The 15,646-nt window shown below is 39.4% G+C and overlaps 1 protein-coding gene across 2 annotated transcripts in view; it reads right to left on the reverse strand.

The window, feature by feature from the left end:
* PGR (progesterone receptor) overlaps positions 1-15,646 on the reverse strand; it is a 94,093-nt gene that overhangs the window by 41,274 nt on the left and 37,173 nt on the right.

Genomic DNA, 15,646 nt, shown 5'->3' on the forward strand with positions numbered 1-15,646 from the left:
CTTCTTTGCAGAACAGATGCTGACTCACAGACATTGAAAAACTTATGGTCTCTGGAGGAGACAGTTTGGGGGGATGTGCTTGGGCTGTGGGATGGAAATCCTGTGAAATCAGATTGTTATGATCATTATACAACTACAGATGTGATAAATTCATTTGAGTAATAAAAAAATAATCAAGGGAAAAAATAAAAAAAATAAATTATCAAGAAAAAAAGAATTTTGGAATTATTCAGAAAAAAAAATTGAGCTTTTGTGGCTTCAAATGGGGGGGGGGGGCACTTTACCACACAACCTGTGCTCTGCAGCCCGGAAAGTTATTCTCTTTGCCAAGACAGTAAGGCCAGTCTAGGTGTAGGACGAAGTAAGAGATAAACTGGCTTTCTAAGATAGCCTTTTGAAATTTGAGGACTAGGCTCTCTACCAACCAAGTAAAACAAGATGAAAATAAACCTATAAAATATTCTCCAGCTTAAAAAAAAAACAGCAAACATAATTATTTAATTATTCCTTTATACAGAAAGACACTTATTTTTTGAAAGAGCTAATTACCTTTATAACAGTTTAGCATGTTTACGCAAATGCAAAATACAGAGCTGTGTTCATTTCAGAAAATTTTTCTCTGCGTAGCCACACAAAATGTTTTCTAAAGGAAATAAGTTAGATGCATATTACCTTCCTTCAGGGTGTAACTATCTTTGCTACTCAGTAGTGTACAGCAATGAACAAAATGCAAAAGTTCACTGTGACCTGGTGAAGGTGTAAGGGAAGTGAGTCATTAAAAACAAGAATCATGCAACTAAGAGACCAAATAACTATAATCCTCACAATCAGAGCCGAGCTGCCGAAGCAACAGACCTGTAAGTCTGTCATGACATGTCAAAACATTAATATTTCTAATCTCTGATATTCTACCATAAGATTTTATTAATTCTTTTAAAAGTTTTTTCAGTGTTTTCTCTCTCTTTTTCATTGAGGTGAAACTGACTTATAACATTATGGGTTTGTTTTTTTTTTTTGTCTCTTTAGTCTCTTTTTGGGGGGTGGGGGCTCACCAGCAACATATGGAAGTTCCCAGGCTAGGGGTCAAATTGGAGCTGTAGTCGCTGGCCTATGCCACAGCAACTCGGGATCCAAGCTGTGTCTGTGATCTACACAGCTCAAGGCAACGCCAGATTGTTTAACCCACTGAGTGAGGCCAGGGATTGAACCTCCATCCTCATGGATACTAGGGCAGGTTCATTACCACTGAGCCGCAATGGGAACTCCAACATTCTATTAGTTTTAGATGTACCACATAATGATTCATTATTTGTGTGTATTGTGAAATGATCACTGCAATAAGTCTAGTTAACATCTACCCCATACATAGTTACTAAATATTTTTTCCTTGTGATGGAGCTTTTAAGACTTATTCTCTTAGCATCTTTAAAATATACAATACAGTATTCTTAGCTATAGTCACCAAGCTGTACATGCCATCTCCACAACTTATTTATTTCATACCTTGAAGTTTGTACATTTTGGCTATCTTTACTCATTTCACCCTACCACCTCCCCCCTTCCTCTGGCAACCAACAATTTGTTGTTTCTGAGCACATTTGGGGGGGGGGTTATCCACATATAAGTGAGAACATACAGTATTTGTCTTTCTCTATCTGACTTATTTCACTTAGAATAATGTCTTTCAGCTCCTCCTTATCCATGTTGCCAAAACATCAAGATTCCATTCTTCTTATGGCTAATATTTCAGTGAATATATATTATATATAATGTACCACATTTTCTTTATCCATTCACCCACCAATGAACAACTGGATTGTTTCTATGTCTTAGCTATTGTAAATAATGTTGCAATGAAAAGGCAACATCCTGAGTGGGAGAACATATTTGTAAATCGAATATCCAATTAAAAAATGGGCAGAGGATCTAAATAGGCATTTTTCCAAAGAAGCCATACAGATGACCATGAAAAGGAGTTTAACATCACTAACATCAGGGAATGCAAAGCAAAACCACACTGAGATAACACCTCATACCTTTCAGGATGGTTATCATCAAAAAGACGAGAAATAAATATTGGTGAGGATGTGGAGAAAAGGGAACCCTCATGCACTGTTGCTGGGAATGTAAACTGGTAAAGCCACTGTGGAAAACAGTATGGAGGTTTTTCAATAAACTTAAAATAGAACTACTACATGATCCAGCAATGCCACTTCTCAGTATTTATCTGCAGAAAATGAAAATGCTAACTCTTTATGCACTTATATGTTCTTTGCAGCATATTTACAATAGCCAATCTTTTGTTTCATTTTTTTTTTAATTTACTTTTTAGGGCCACACCCATGGCATATGGAAGTTCCCAGGCTAGGGGTTGAATCGGAGCTGCAGCTGCCAGCCTACACGACAGCCACAGCAACGCAGGATCTGAGGCGCTTCTGCAACCTACATCACAGCTCATGGCAATGCTGGATCCTTAACCCACTGAGTAAAGCCAGGGATGGAACCTGCACCCTCATGGATACTAGTCAGATTTGTTTCCGCTGTGGCACAAGGGGAACTCCCTGTTTCATCTTTTGTTATTCGTATGGACTCTATATTAGAAATGAGAAATTTCAGAAAAATGCAAACATGAAGGAGTAAAGAAAAGAAGGAAGGATGGAAGGCAAGAAGGGAGGGAGAAAACATGGGCTCTATTTTTAGTAGTATGTAGGCAATTATTACTTGAGTGAAACTTCTAACTATGGAAGAACTGAACCTTGAGCAACTCTTATTATCATTAAAAGAAGTTCTCATTCTCAACAGACCACAAAAACACTCCCCTTTTCTCCAGAAATTTATAATAAGGACTAGCAATTAGATTCTAATCCAGTGAATTGACTACCTTCTTCCTGGTTTCCATGAGTCGGGTTACTGACTCCCAGATTCTTACCACTGCCTCTCCCAGGAAGAACGACATCAGGACTGCAACATATCAGAGTGTGTTGCTGGCTGCTTTCTGATAAACCTCTGGGCAAATCATTTATGAAATGAATTAGAGGCATCACTATGATATTTCTTGATTTGTAGTGCTGACTGTAGGGTAATAAAGACTATCTGACGGAAAAAAAAGGCAAAGAATTTTCATATATAGCTAATTCTCAGGGGTAAGAATTCATGGTTTTAAGTATTAGATACCATTGTGAATAAACTTTTTTAAAAAATTAAATTATTATTATTACTATTATTTTTGGCCACATGAGCAGCATATAGAAGTTTCTGGGCCAGTGACTGAATCCCAGCCAGAGTTGTGACCTACGCCACAGCTTCCATAAGGCCGGATCCTTAACCCACTGCTATGGGCAGGTATCCATCTGAGGCCTCCACAGAGACAAGCTGAATCATTAACTCACTATGCCATGGGAACTCCCTAAAGTAAATTTTTAATAATAAAAAACTTTAAGGAGGACAAGATGGCAGAGGAGTAGGGGGACACGCTTGCCCTCTTCCACAAACACAACAAAAAAAGCACATCTACAGAATAAATGACTCGCACAGAACAGCAACCAATCGCTGGCAGAGGAACCTAAACTCCAATAACGGCAAGAAGTTTGTGACATTACTGGGCAGAACGGGAGAAAAGAGGAGAGTGAGAGAAGGTGAATCCAAGCGGGACAGGCGCTCCGAAAGGGAACTGAGGAGGAGAAAGGGATCCCGCACCCTGGAAAGTCACCTACACGGGGGAAAGATTAAACGAACCGGAGGAATCTCCAGATGCAGAGAAGAGTGTAGCAGTAAGTTGGAGTACGGAAAAGCCGATCAAGAACTGAATGGACCATCTGAACTACGGGCACAGTCACCAAAAATTGAGACGCCTGGGTGGGGGCTGGGCACCGAGACCTCGGCTCCAGAGGTTAGTCCCCGAGAAAGGGCCGGGGGACGCCTGGGTGGGGGCTGGGCACCCAGATCTCGGCTCCAGTGGTTAGTCCCCTAGATCAGGCTGGGGGGGCGGGGCGGAGCGGAAACTGCTTGGGAGGTCTAGAAACCATTTGATGGGGCAGAGACTGCCTGGGAGACTAGAAAACAAAGCTTCCGCAGAGGAAGGGAGCAATACTCTAGGGGCGGGGAAGTGGAAAGCCACATCAGAGGGAACCTGGGAGAAGAGCCTGGTCTGCGCCCCTGTTGGGGAGGGGAGAGAAGAAGGGGTGGGTCCCCATAGAATACCCCCCACGCCACAGCAAGCTTACAGGCCCGCTAGCTAGCTGAAAGCTGTGCTTCCCAGTGCATCCCCTCCCCCCACCCCCGCCACCCCCTACACTCTCGCCAACCTGGGGCTGCCTGCCATCCAGGAGGCTGGCCTCAACAATTGCCTGAAGCCTACCACCGCAGGGGCTGTCCCTGCACAGGCCTGCTTGCCCTTTGGAGGGGCTACACTTCCGCAGAGCAGCACCAAACACCACCAGCCCCCGAGAAAAGGCCTGCAGCCCAGAAAAGCTAGAACAAGCCTAGCCAGGCCGTGAATAGATCTGCCTAATTCTTGGACAGTTTTTCTGAGTCGGGCTGCCCTGGGGAGGAGCCTCTTGGATTTCCAGCGGCCCTGCTACCCGTCCAAGCCCCCAGGGGGTGCCCTAGTGGATCAGCTGCATAGGACTGCCAGCTCCAGGCAGGACCCCCTGCAGCCCAGAAAAGCTGCAACAAGCCTGGCCAAGTTGGGAAAAGATCTCAGACGGTCTTTCTGAGTCAGGCTGCCCTGGGGAGGAGCCTCTTGGGTCTCCAACGGCCCTGCTACCCCCCTGGGTGCCCCACTCCCGCGGAATAGCTGCTCAGCACCACCAGCCCCCTGGAGGAGTCCCTGCAGCCCAGAAAAGCTGCAACAAGCTCGGCCAGACTGTAAAAAGATCCGCCTACATTCTCAGGCTGTCCTTCTGAGTTGGACTGCCCTAGGGAAGAGCCTCTTAGTTCTCAGTGACCCAGATAGCTGCTCCAGCCCCCAGGGGGTGATGCACCCCTGAAGAGCAGCTGCCCAACACCGCCAACTCCCTGCAAGAACCCCACAGCCTAAAAACACCAGAGCAAGCTCTGCATGACCAAGTGAAATCTGCTACCATCGTGGTGTGGACCTCCCAGTCCTGTCTGCCCTCAGGAAGCCCTCCTTTGCTTCAAAGAAACACTGTTAGCCCCATCAACACTCCAGAAAAGCCACACTGCCTCAAAAAAGATTGACCAACAACGCCAGCCCTCAGGAAATATTCCACGGCAGTGACAAGGCAAACACTGCCCGATAACAGAGAGTACAACTCCCTCAGGAAAAAGAAAACAACAAGCAAGATGAAGAAGCTGAGAAACCACCCCCAGTCAAACCAACAGGAGAACTCACCTAAAACAGTCAACAATGAAACAGATCTCTGCAGTCAGACAGACCTGGAGTTCAAAAGAGAAATAGTGAAAATACTGAAGGAATTAAGAGAAGATATGAACAGTAATGCAGATACCCTCAGGAAGGAATTAGAAAATATAAGGAGGAGCCAAGAAAAACTAGAACATTCATTTGCAGAGATGCAAACTGAACTAAGGGCAGTAAAAACCAGAATGAATAATGCAGAAGAACAAATCAGTGATATGGAAGATAGAATAATGGAAATCATTCAATCCGGTCAACAGACAGAAAACAGAATCAAAAAACTGAAAGCAATATAAGAGACCTATGGGATAATATAAAGCAGGCCAACCTATGCATAATAGGAATTCCAGAAGAAGTAGAAAAAGATAAGGGGATGGAAAATATATTTGAAGAAATTATCGCTGGAAACTTCCCAAATCTAAAGGATACTGGATTCAAGATACAAGAAGCACAGAGGGCCCCAAACAAACTGAACCCAAACAGACCCACACCAAGACACATCATAATAAAAATGGCAAAAGTTAGTGATAAAGAGAGGATCCTCAAGGCAGCAAGAGAAAAGCAGAATGTTAACTACAAGGGAACCCCCATAAGAATATCAGCTGATTTCTCTACAGAAACACTGCAGGCCAGGAGGGAATGGCAAGAGATATTTAAAGTGCTCAAAGGAAAAAATATGCAACCTAGAATACTCTATCCAGCAAGAATATCATTTAAAATAGAAGGGGAAATAAAAATTTTTTCCAACAAACAAAAACTTAAAGAATACTGCAACACAAAACCCAGGTTAAAGGAAATATTGAAAGGGCTTCTCTTAACCAAAAAGAAAGGAAGGAAAGGGAAGAAAAAAGAAAAGAAAAAAAAAAAGAAGAATAGGATGAACTAGGACTGAGGAAACCGCAATCAGAGAGCAGTCACTCAAATAAGCCAGCATACAGATTTAATCATGAACATGCTTCAAACAAAATAAAATTAAAAAGAAAAAAATAAAAAAAGAGTCATCAAAACCATAAAATGTGGGCAAGGGATGTTAGGAAGCAAATAACCCTTTTCGTTTGTTTGTTTGTATGTTTCTCTTCTTAATTTTAATATAGTAATGAAGTGTTTGAACTTACAGGACCATCAGGCTAAAACACACAATTATGGGAAGGGGTTAGCATACTTAAAAAACAGAGCAACCACAAGCCAAAAGCAAATATTGCATTTGCAAAAAATGAAAAAAAAAATACACTCAAGCAGATAATAACAGGAGACCATCCAACCAAAAAAAAAAGGAAGAATGGAGAACCATAGAATCAACTGGAACACGAGGTTCAAATGGCAATAAATAATCATCTATCAATTATCACCTTAAATGTCAATGGACTGAATGCCCCAATCAAAAGACACAGACTGGCTGAGTGGATAAAAAGGCAAAAACCTTCAATATGCTGCCTACAAGAAACTCACCTTAGGACAAAAGATACATATAGATTGAAAGTGAAAGGGTGGGGAAAAATATTTCACGCCAATAGACAGGACAGAAAAGCAGGAGTCGCAACGCTCATATCAGACAAAATAGACTTTAAAACAAAAGACATAAAGAAAGACAAAGAAGGACACTACTTAATGATTCAGGGATCCATCCAAGGAGAGGATGTGACTATCATCAACATATATGCCCCAAATATAGGAGCACCCAGATACATACAACAAATATTAACAGACATAAAGGGGGATATTGATGAGAACACAATCATAGTAGGAGACCTTAATACCCCCCTCACATCAATGGACAGATCCTCTAGACAGAAAACCAATAAAGCAACAGAGATCCTAAAGGAAACAATAGAAAAGTTAGACTTAATTGATATCTTCAGGACACTACATCCAAAAAAAGCAGAATACACATTCTTCTCAAATGCTCATGGAACATTCTCAAGAATTGACCACATATTGGGACACAAAGCGAATCTCAATAAATTTAGGAGCATAGAAATTATCTCAAGTATCTTCTCTGACCACAATGCCATGAAATTAGAAATCAACCATGGGAAAAGGAAAGAGAAAAAACCTACTACATGGAGACTAAACAACATGCTACTAAAAAACCAATGGGTCAATGAGGAAATCAAGAAGGAAATTAAAAACTACCTTGAAACAAATGATAATGAAGACACAACCTCTCAAAATCTATGGGATGCTGCGAAAGCAGTGCTCAGAGGGAAATTTATAGCAATCCAGGCCTTTCTCAAAAAAGAAGAAAGATCCCAAATGGACAACTTAACCCTCCACCTAAACAAATTAGAAAAAGAAGAACAAAAAAGGCCTAAAGTCAGCAGAAGGAAGGAAATTATAAAGATCAAAGAAGAAATCAATAAAATAGAGACTCAAAAAACAATAGAGAAAATTAATAAAACCAAGAGCTGGTTCTTTGAAAAGGTGAACAAAATTGACAAACCCCTGGCCAGACTCACTAAAAAGAGGAAAGAACCCAAATAACCAAAATTATAAATGAAAAAGGAGAAATCACAACGGATACAGCAGAAATACAAAAAACCATAAGAGAATACTATGAACAACTGTATGGCAACAAGTTTGACAATCTGGAAGAAATGGACAATTTTCTAGAATCTTGCAGCCTGCCAAAACTGAATCAAGCAGAAACAGACCAACTGAACAGACCGATCACTAGAAATGAAATTGAAGAGGTCATAAAATCACTCCCTACAAATAAAAGTCCAGGACCACATGGCTTCACAGGTGAATTCTATCAAACATATAAAGAGGAATTGGTGCCCACCCTCCTTAAACTCTTTCAAAAGGTTGAAGAAGAAGGAATACTCCCAAAGACATTCTATGAGGCCACCATCACCACCCTCATTCCAAAACCAGACAGAGATACCACCAAAAAAGAAAACTATCGCCCAATATCATTGATGAATATAGATGCAAAAATTCTCAACAAAATCTTAGCCAACCGAATCCAACAACATACCAAAAAAATTATACACCATGACCAGGTAGGGTTCATCCCAGGTTCACAAGGATGGTTCAACATACATAAATCAATCAGCATCATACACCACACATTAACAAAAAAAAAGTCAAAAATCATATGATCATCTCAATAGACGCAGAAAAAGCATTTGACAAAGTCCAACATCCATTCATGATCAAGACCCTCGCCAAAGTGGGTATAGAGGGAACATTCCTGAACATAATCAAAGCCATTTATGATAAACCCACAGCAAATATAATACTCAATGGGAAAAAACTGAAAGCCTTCTCACTCAAATCTGGAACAAGACAGGGATGCCCACTCTCACCACTGCTCTTCAACATAGTTTTGGAAGTCCTAGCCATAGCAATTAGACAAACAAAAGAAAAAAAAGGCATCCATATAGGAAGAGAAGAGAGAAAACTGTCACTGTATGCAGATGACATGATACTATACATAGAAAACCCTAAGGACTCAACCCCAAAACTCCTTGCACTGATTAATAAATTCAGCAAAGTGACAGGATATAAGATTAACATTCAGAAGTCAGTTGCATTTCTGTATACCAGCAATGAAATTTTAGAAAAGGAATACAAAAATACGATACCCTGTAAAATTGCACCTCACAAAATCAAATACCTTAGAATACACCTGACCAAGGAGGTAAAGGACCTATATGCCGAGAACTATAAAACTTTAATCAAAGAAATCAAAGAAGATGTAAAGAAATGGAAAGATATTCCATGTTCCTGGATTGGGAAAATCAATATTGTAAAAATGGCCATACTACCCAAAGCAATCTACAGATTCAATGCAATCCCTATCAAATTACCCATGGCATTTTTCACAGAACTAGAACAAACAATCCAAACATTTATATGGAACCACAAAAGACTCAGAATCACCAAAGCAATCCTGAGAAACCAAGCAGGAGGCATAACTCTCCCAGACTTCAAGAAATACTACAAAGCCACAGTCATCAAAACAGTGTGGTACTGGTACCAAAACAGACAGACAGACCAATGGAACAGAATAGAGAACCCGGAAATAAACCCTGACACCTATGGTCAATTAATCTTTGACAAGGGAGGCAAGAACATAAAATGGGAAAAAGAAAGTCTATTCAGCAAGCATTGCTGGGAAACCTGGACAGCTGCATGCAAAGCAATGAAACTAGAACACACCCTCACACCATGCACAAAAATAAACTCCAAATGGCTGAAAGACTTAAATATACGACAGGACACCATCAAACTCCTAGAAGAAAACATAGGCAAAACACTCTCTGACATCAACATCATGAATATTTTCTCAGGTCAGTCTCCCAAAGCAATAGAAATTAGAGCAAAAATAAACCCATGGGACCTCATCAAACTGAAAAGCTTTTGCACAGCAAAGGAAACCCAAAAGAAACCAAAAAGACAACTTACAGAATGGGAGAAAATCATTTCAAATGATGCAACTGACAAGGGCTTAATCTCTAGAATATATAAACAACTTATACAACCCAACAGCAAAAAAGCCAATCAATCAATGGAAAAATGGGCAAAAGACCTGAATAGACATTTCTCCAAAGAAGATATACTGATGGCCAACAAACACATGAAAAAAATGCTCAACATCGCTGGTTATAAGAGAAATGCAAATCAAAACTACCATGAGACATCACCTCACACCAGTCAGAATGGCCATCATTAATACATCCACAAATAACAAGTGCTGGAGGGGTTGTGGAGAAAAGGGAACCCTCCTGCACTGTTGGTGGGAATGGAAACTGGTACAGCCACTGTGGAGAACAGTTTGGAGATACCTTAGAAATCTGTTCATAGAACTTCCATATGACCCCGCAATCCCACTCTTGGGCATCTATCCGGACAAAACTCTACTTAAAAGAGGCACGTGCACCCGCATGTTCATTTCAGCACTATTCACAATAGCTAGGGCATGGAAACAACATAAATGTCCATCGACAGATGATTGGATTCGGAAGATGTGGTATATATACACAATGGAATACTATTCAGCCATAAAAAGGATGACATAATGCCATTTGCAGCAACATGGATGGAACTAGAGAATCTCATACTGAGTGAAATGAGCCAGAAAGACAAAGACAAATACCATATGCTATCACTTATAACTGGAATCTAATATCCAGCACAAATGAACATCTCCTCAGAAAAGAAAATCATGGACTTGGAGAAGAGACTTGTGGCTGCCTGATGGGAGGAGGAGGGAGTGGGAGGGACTGGGAGCTTGGGCTTATCAGACACAACTAAGAATAGATTTACAAGGAGATCCTGCTGAATAGCATTGAGAACTATGTCTAGATACTCATGTTGCAACAGAAGAAAGGGTGGGGGAAAAATGTAATTGTAATGTATACATGACCCCCTTGCTGTACAGTGGGAAAATAAAAAAAATATTAAAAAAATAAAAAACTTTAAGAAGAAAGAATACTGTAAGTCATGGAAATAGCCACAGATTTTCTAAGTCATATTTTAAGTATCTATGAGAAAATAATGGTGAAAATTTGTAGGTAGGTTAAGGACATGAGAGTGAAAATCTTGAAAGATTTTAGATGATTCTTATTAGATTATCTATACAATTTCAGAGTTATAGGATGTAAAGGGAGAATATTAACACATGTGATTATATAAAAATTAGAAAAAAGACATCATAAACAAAGCAAAAAGTCAAAACATAGATTGCATGTAACTAAGAAAAGACAAGTAGAGAGTACAGAGATAAGTTGTATGAATCAGTAAGAAAAAAGACAAATAATCCATTTGAAAAATGGCCAATAAATAGGAAGAGCTAATTCACGGACCAGGAAATATAAATGGCTAATAGAGCAATATTTTTCCTCACTACTATTCTAGGAGACACAAATTGAACCAAAGTTGGATACCAATTTTATGACTATCAAATTAGAAAAATTAAAAAGTATGAAAATACCAAGTATAGGTAAAGATATGTAATAACAAGAATTTTCAAGCACTGGTGGAAGCAAAACTCTGGAGGGTAATTTAATGATAAGGTAACATTTAGTAAGTTTGAAGGCACACAATGTCTCAGGAAACCAGAAATTAAATTCTCTTTCTAGATATATATCCTAGAGAACTTCTCGAACATATGCATAAAGATGCGGATATAAGAATGTTTACTGCTGTGTATTTTAAAATTATGAAAAATTAGAAGTTAATATCCATGAACAGACGAAAGTGAAAAGCACCATGGAATGTTCTTAAAATGCAGTATCACAGAGAAATTAAAAAGTAGCCCTAGTTACATGTATAAACATGAACGAATCTCAAAAACACAACATGGAATGAAAATACAAATTGAAAAAGTACATGTACAATGTAATGTCATTCACATAAAGTTTAGAAATATTCGATATAGTACTGTATTACTTAAAAATTCATACACATGAATTACAAGTATGAATATACTGGTTATCCTTGAAGAACAAATGAATTTATTGGGTTTATAGGCAATGACTAATCAGAAGCTCCAAAATATCTGTAACATCTTATTCCTTAAAAAATACAACTAAAATGAAGAAAATATGAAAAATTATCTGATATTAAAAACTGATTGATGGACACATAGGTATTTATTCATTTTCCTTTTTGGTAGGCTTGATATAGTCCACAATTAAATAATACAGCAACTGTTTATTTTATGGGGAATCACCCAAAAAAAAAATCTCTTTCAGGACAAACATTAAAACTTATATTAGGAGTTCCCATTGTGGCTCAGTAGGTTAAAAGAGCTGACATTGTCTCTGTGAGGATACAGGTTTGATCCCTGGCCTTGCTCAGTGGGTTAAGGATCTGGCGTTGCAGCAAGCTGAGGCATAGGTCACAGATGTGGCTTGGATCTGGTGTTGTCATGACTGTGGTCTAGGCCACAGCTGCAGCTCCGATTCAACCCCTGGCTTCGGAACTTCCATATGCTTTGGGTGCAGCTGTAAACAAAACAAAACAAAACAAAAAACCTGTTACATTATATGATAGGTGTTTTTGGCTTAGAATAGATTTGCAATCATATAGTATTACTGTATATGAATTTTAAAAATGTTACATATCAAATATTTTATTTTATTTTGACTGCACCCATGGCATGCAGAAGTTCCCAAGCCAAAGACTGAACCTAAGTCACTGTAGTGAAAGCTGATCTTCAACTGGCTGCACCACAAGGGAAAATCCTATAATTTGGCTAGTTATAGTTTTCTTTCTTTTTTGCCGTATTTATTAGGGCATGTGGGAGTTCTAGAGCCAAGGACTGAACCCATGCCACAGCAGCGACACAAGCCACTGCAGTGACAATGCTGGATCCTTAACCCACTGTGCCACAAGGGAATGCCTCAAACATTTTAGATAAAATGATGCAGAACTGTGGAAAATAATTAGCTGATTTAAAAATGGCTTTACTGGAGCAAAGATCCTGCTGCCAAAGGTTCATGGAATTAGTTTGAAAAAAGTTGTTTGTGAAATCTGAGACCAAAATGTAATACTTCAAAATAAATAAATTTTTGTATGTAATTTAAATATTTGTACATATGTATATGTGTGACTGGGTCACCTTGCTGTACAGTAGAAAATTGACAGCTATAATGGAAAAAAATTAAAATCATTAAATAAAAAAACAAATATTTGTGTTTAAAATAATAAATCAAATATTATGCAAGCAAACATTTGACGATTTCAGCTACATTCCCAGCTTCTAACTGGAAAAATGTGTGGCTTGCCCTATGGTCCAGTTAGCCCAAAACTCTTGGTTTACATCTGTTACCCAGTTGAATTATTGCTATGGTCCATTTTATTCTCAGCTGTGTTCTGGTTTGAATGATAAATCTTATGGTCACCAGCCACGAAAGATAGTTCAGTGGCTGAAATAAATTATGCAAAGGGAGAAAAGTCCACAAGATTTCAGAACTGGGACACAAGATGGCCACAAGGGACCTTAGGGAAGTGATGGGAGCACAAGAAATTAAGGAAATATGTGTGACAAATGCTAACTCTCTGCCTCTTCCTTATTCTAATCTTTGAGATTCAGGCTAATTAGCTTTGAATTACTCTCTGCCCTATAACAACCAATTCTGCTCTTAAGCAGAAGAAATACAAGGAAATTAAAGCCAATTACAACAGCTCCATGGTCTTGCTGCTGACCCTGCCCAGATGCTACTTTAGTATATGTTCCTGGAATGGAATTCTCCCCTTTCATCCTAGTTCTGAGTCTTCCTGAAGTTCTCTATTCTTTGTTACTTTATTTCTTACTGGGCATCTGTCTTGTTGCTGGCTGGAACCCAAGTCTCTTCTCTAAACTAACCTAAGTTTCTCAGTGGCTGGGTGTCTCATTATTTTTACTTTGGTCCATTTTAAATCACTTTTTTTAGCAAACCTATTAATATAAAGGCAATCATGAAATGGCAGACCACCTCAAGAGCTAGTACCTTTTCTCAAAATAAAAAAAAACACTACCTTAGACCACATCCCCTTTCCCTCCCCAAACAGTCTTGCTGTGTTCTGGAAATGACTACAGTTGGACTTTACGGTTCAAGAGTGCACTTCAAATGACTTCAAAATAGCAGTCACAAATACTTAGTGAGCAATTCTTAAACAAGTATTTTGGTCCTAAAAACACTAAAATGACATTACTGCTTACAAACAACTCAATCTTGGATTAGGAGAAAATCCTTGAATGGGATACCAGTAAAAAAGTTATAAAAAATGAGGTAAATACTACAATGGGGGTATTAAAAGAAACTATGGGAAGAGAGAGAAAGTGAATCCCAGTGCCTCATGTGGGCTGGCTTGGGAGTGGAGTGGCTAGGTCTCATCACTTCCACTTGCGTCAGTCTTCCATTGTAAGGGTAAGAATGCTGAAGTAAGTACAATCAGGGCAAGGTTCAAACCAGGCTGGCTTAAGGCTTTCAACCTTCCCAGAGAGAAAAGCACTCCATTCAACTGGGTCCCCTTAAAACCTCCTCCCCTGCAGTGACTGCAGAGATGGGAAGACAAAAAACATCACACTTGAACTTAATATGAAGGATATGTAAGAGCTTCTAAGGAGTGAAAGGAGAATGGTGCAGGCGAAGTAAAAGAGAGTTAAAACTCTGGATCCCAGCTGGCCCAAGGTAACTTTTAAGGTTCATTTCCTGCAGTCCCCACGAAATAACTGACTTTCCAGAAAAATTATCACCAAAATGCATCCTGTTTTTCATTGTAAATACCGTCTCCTTTCCACTTACAAAGTTTCTATTCGTTCCTTTCAGGACTCCTCTCTGAAACTTCTGCCAATCCCCTCAGAGAGAATTAATTCATTCCTTTGCTCTACTTGCCTAGCAATGTTTGGCACCTCTCTTAAATCACCTACTCTTCTATTTGATAATTATTTCATTAGAAATTAGAATGTATCTTGCTCAGGGGTAGCAGAGACAGAACAAAGCAGGGTGCTTCACACAGAGGGCACTCAAGAAATGTTGGTCTCCTACATACTTCTCAGAAGTTAACACATACTATTTATGGTACATGAGCTTCTATAGGTGGTATATTGAGTATATATTTCAATAGTTATGAATTTTTAAAACCCGTCTTAGAAAAAGTATTACTATATTGAACTCGGGATTTCAGAGACATTATTGCTTAGGAATTGACTAAATAAAATGAAGATATTAATTTGAGCAAATGGTTCAGGACTGATTCCCCTCCCTGATACTCCCCATTAACTGACCCTGCTTAATACATTCCAAAGTACTTATCATCATTTGACTTTTTTTTTATTGCTCCTTCTCTCAGAATGTAAGCTCCATGAGGGCAGTCCGTTTTGTTTGCTGCTACACTCCCAGAACCTAAAATAGTACCTGGTAAGTGTAAGGGCTCATTATCTAGTTACTTAAAGAGAATGGGGGAAGGAAGGAGAAAAGGTAGAGTTGATGGAGAAAAGAAGGGATGGAGATTAATGCATTTAACCAATTCACAGAATCAGTTTTTGAGCTGGAAGGGACTTCAATGCTCTCCATTTACAGACAATGAGACTGATGCCCAGAAGGGGTTAGTGACTTACTCAAGGCCACAGAGGCAGTAAGCAGCAGAGCCCAAACTCCAACCCATGTCACTTAATGAGAGGTTGCTGAACTTCCCATAACATCTATTCTAGGCAATAAAAACAAATGGAGGTTTACACTTCCTTAGACCTCAACATGCTGGAAATCCATAGCATTAACGAGATAGTATGGATTGCATCATTCAGACACCCATAATCAGGACAGGCAGAAGAAA

Source organism: Sus scrofa, chromosome 9 (assembly GCF_000003025.6).
Source record: "Sus scrofa isolate TJ Tabasco breed Duroc chromosome 9, Sscrofa11.1, whole genome shotgun sequence".
Classification (NCBI taxonomy): Eukaryota; Metazoa; Chordata; class Mammalia; order Artiodactyla; family Suidae; genus Sus; species Sus scrofa.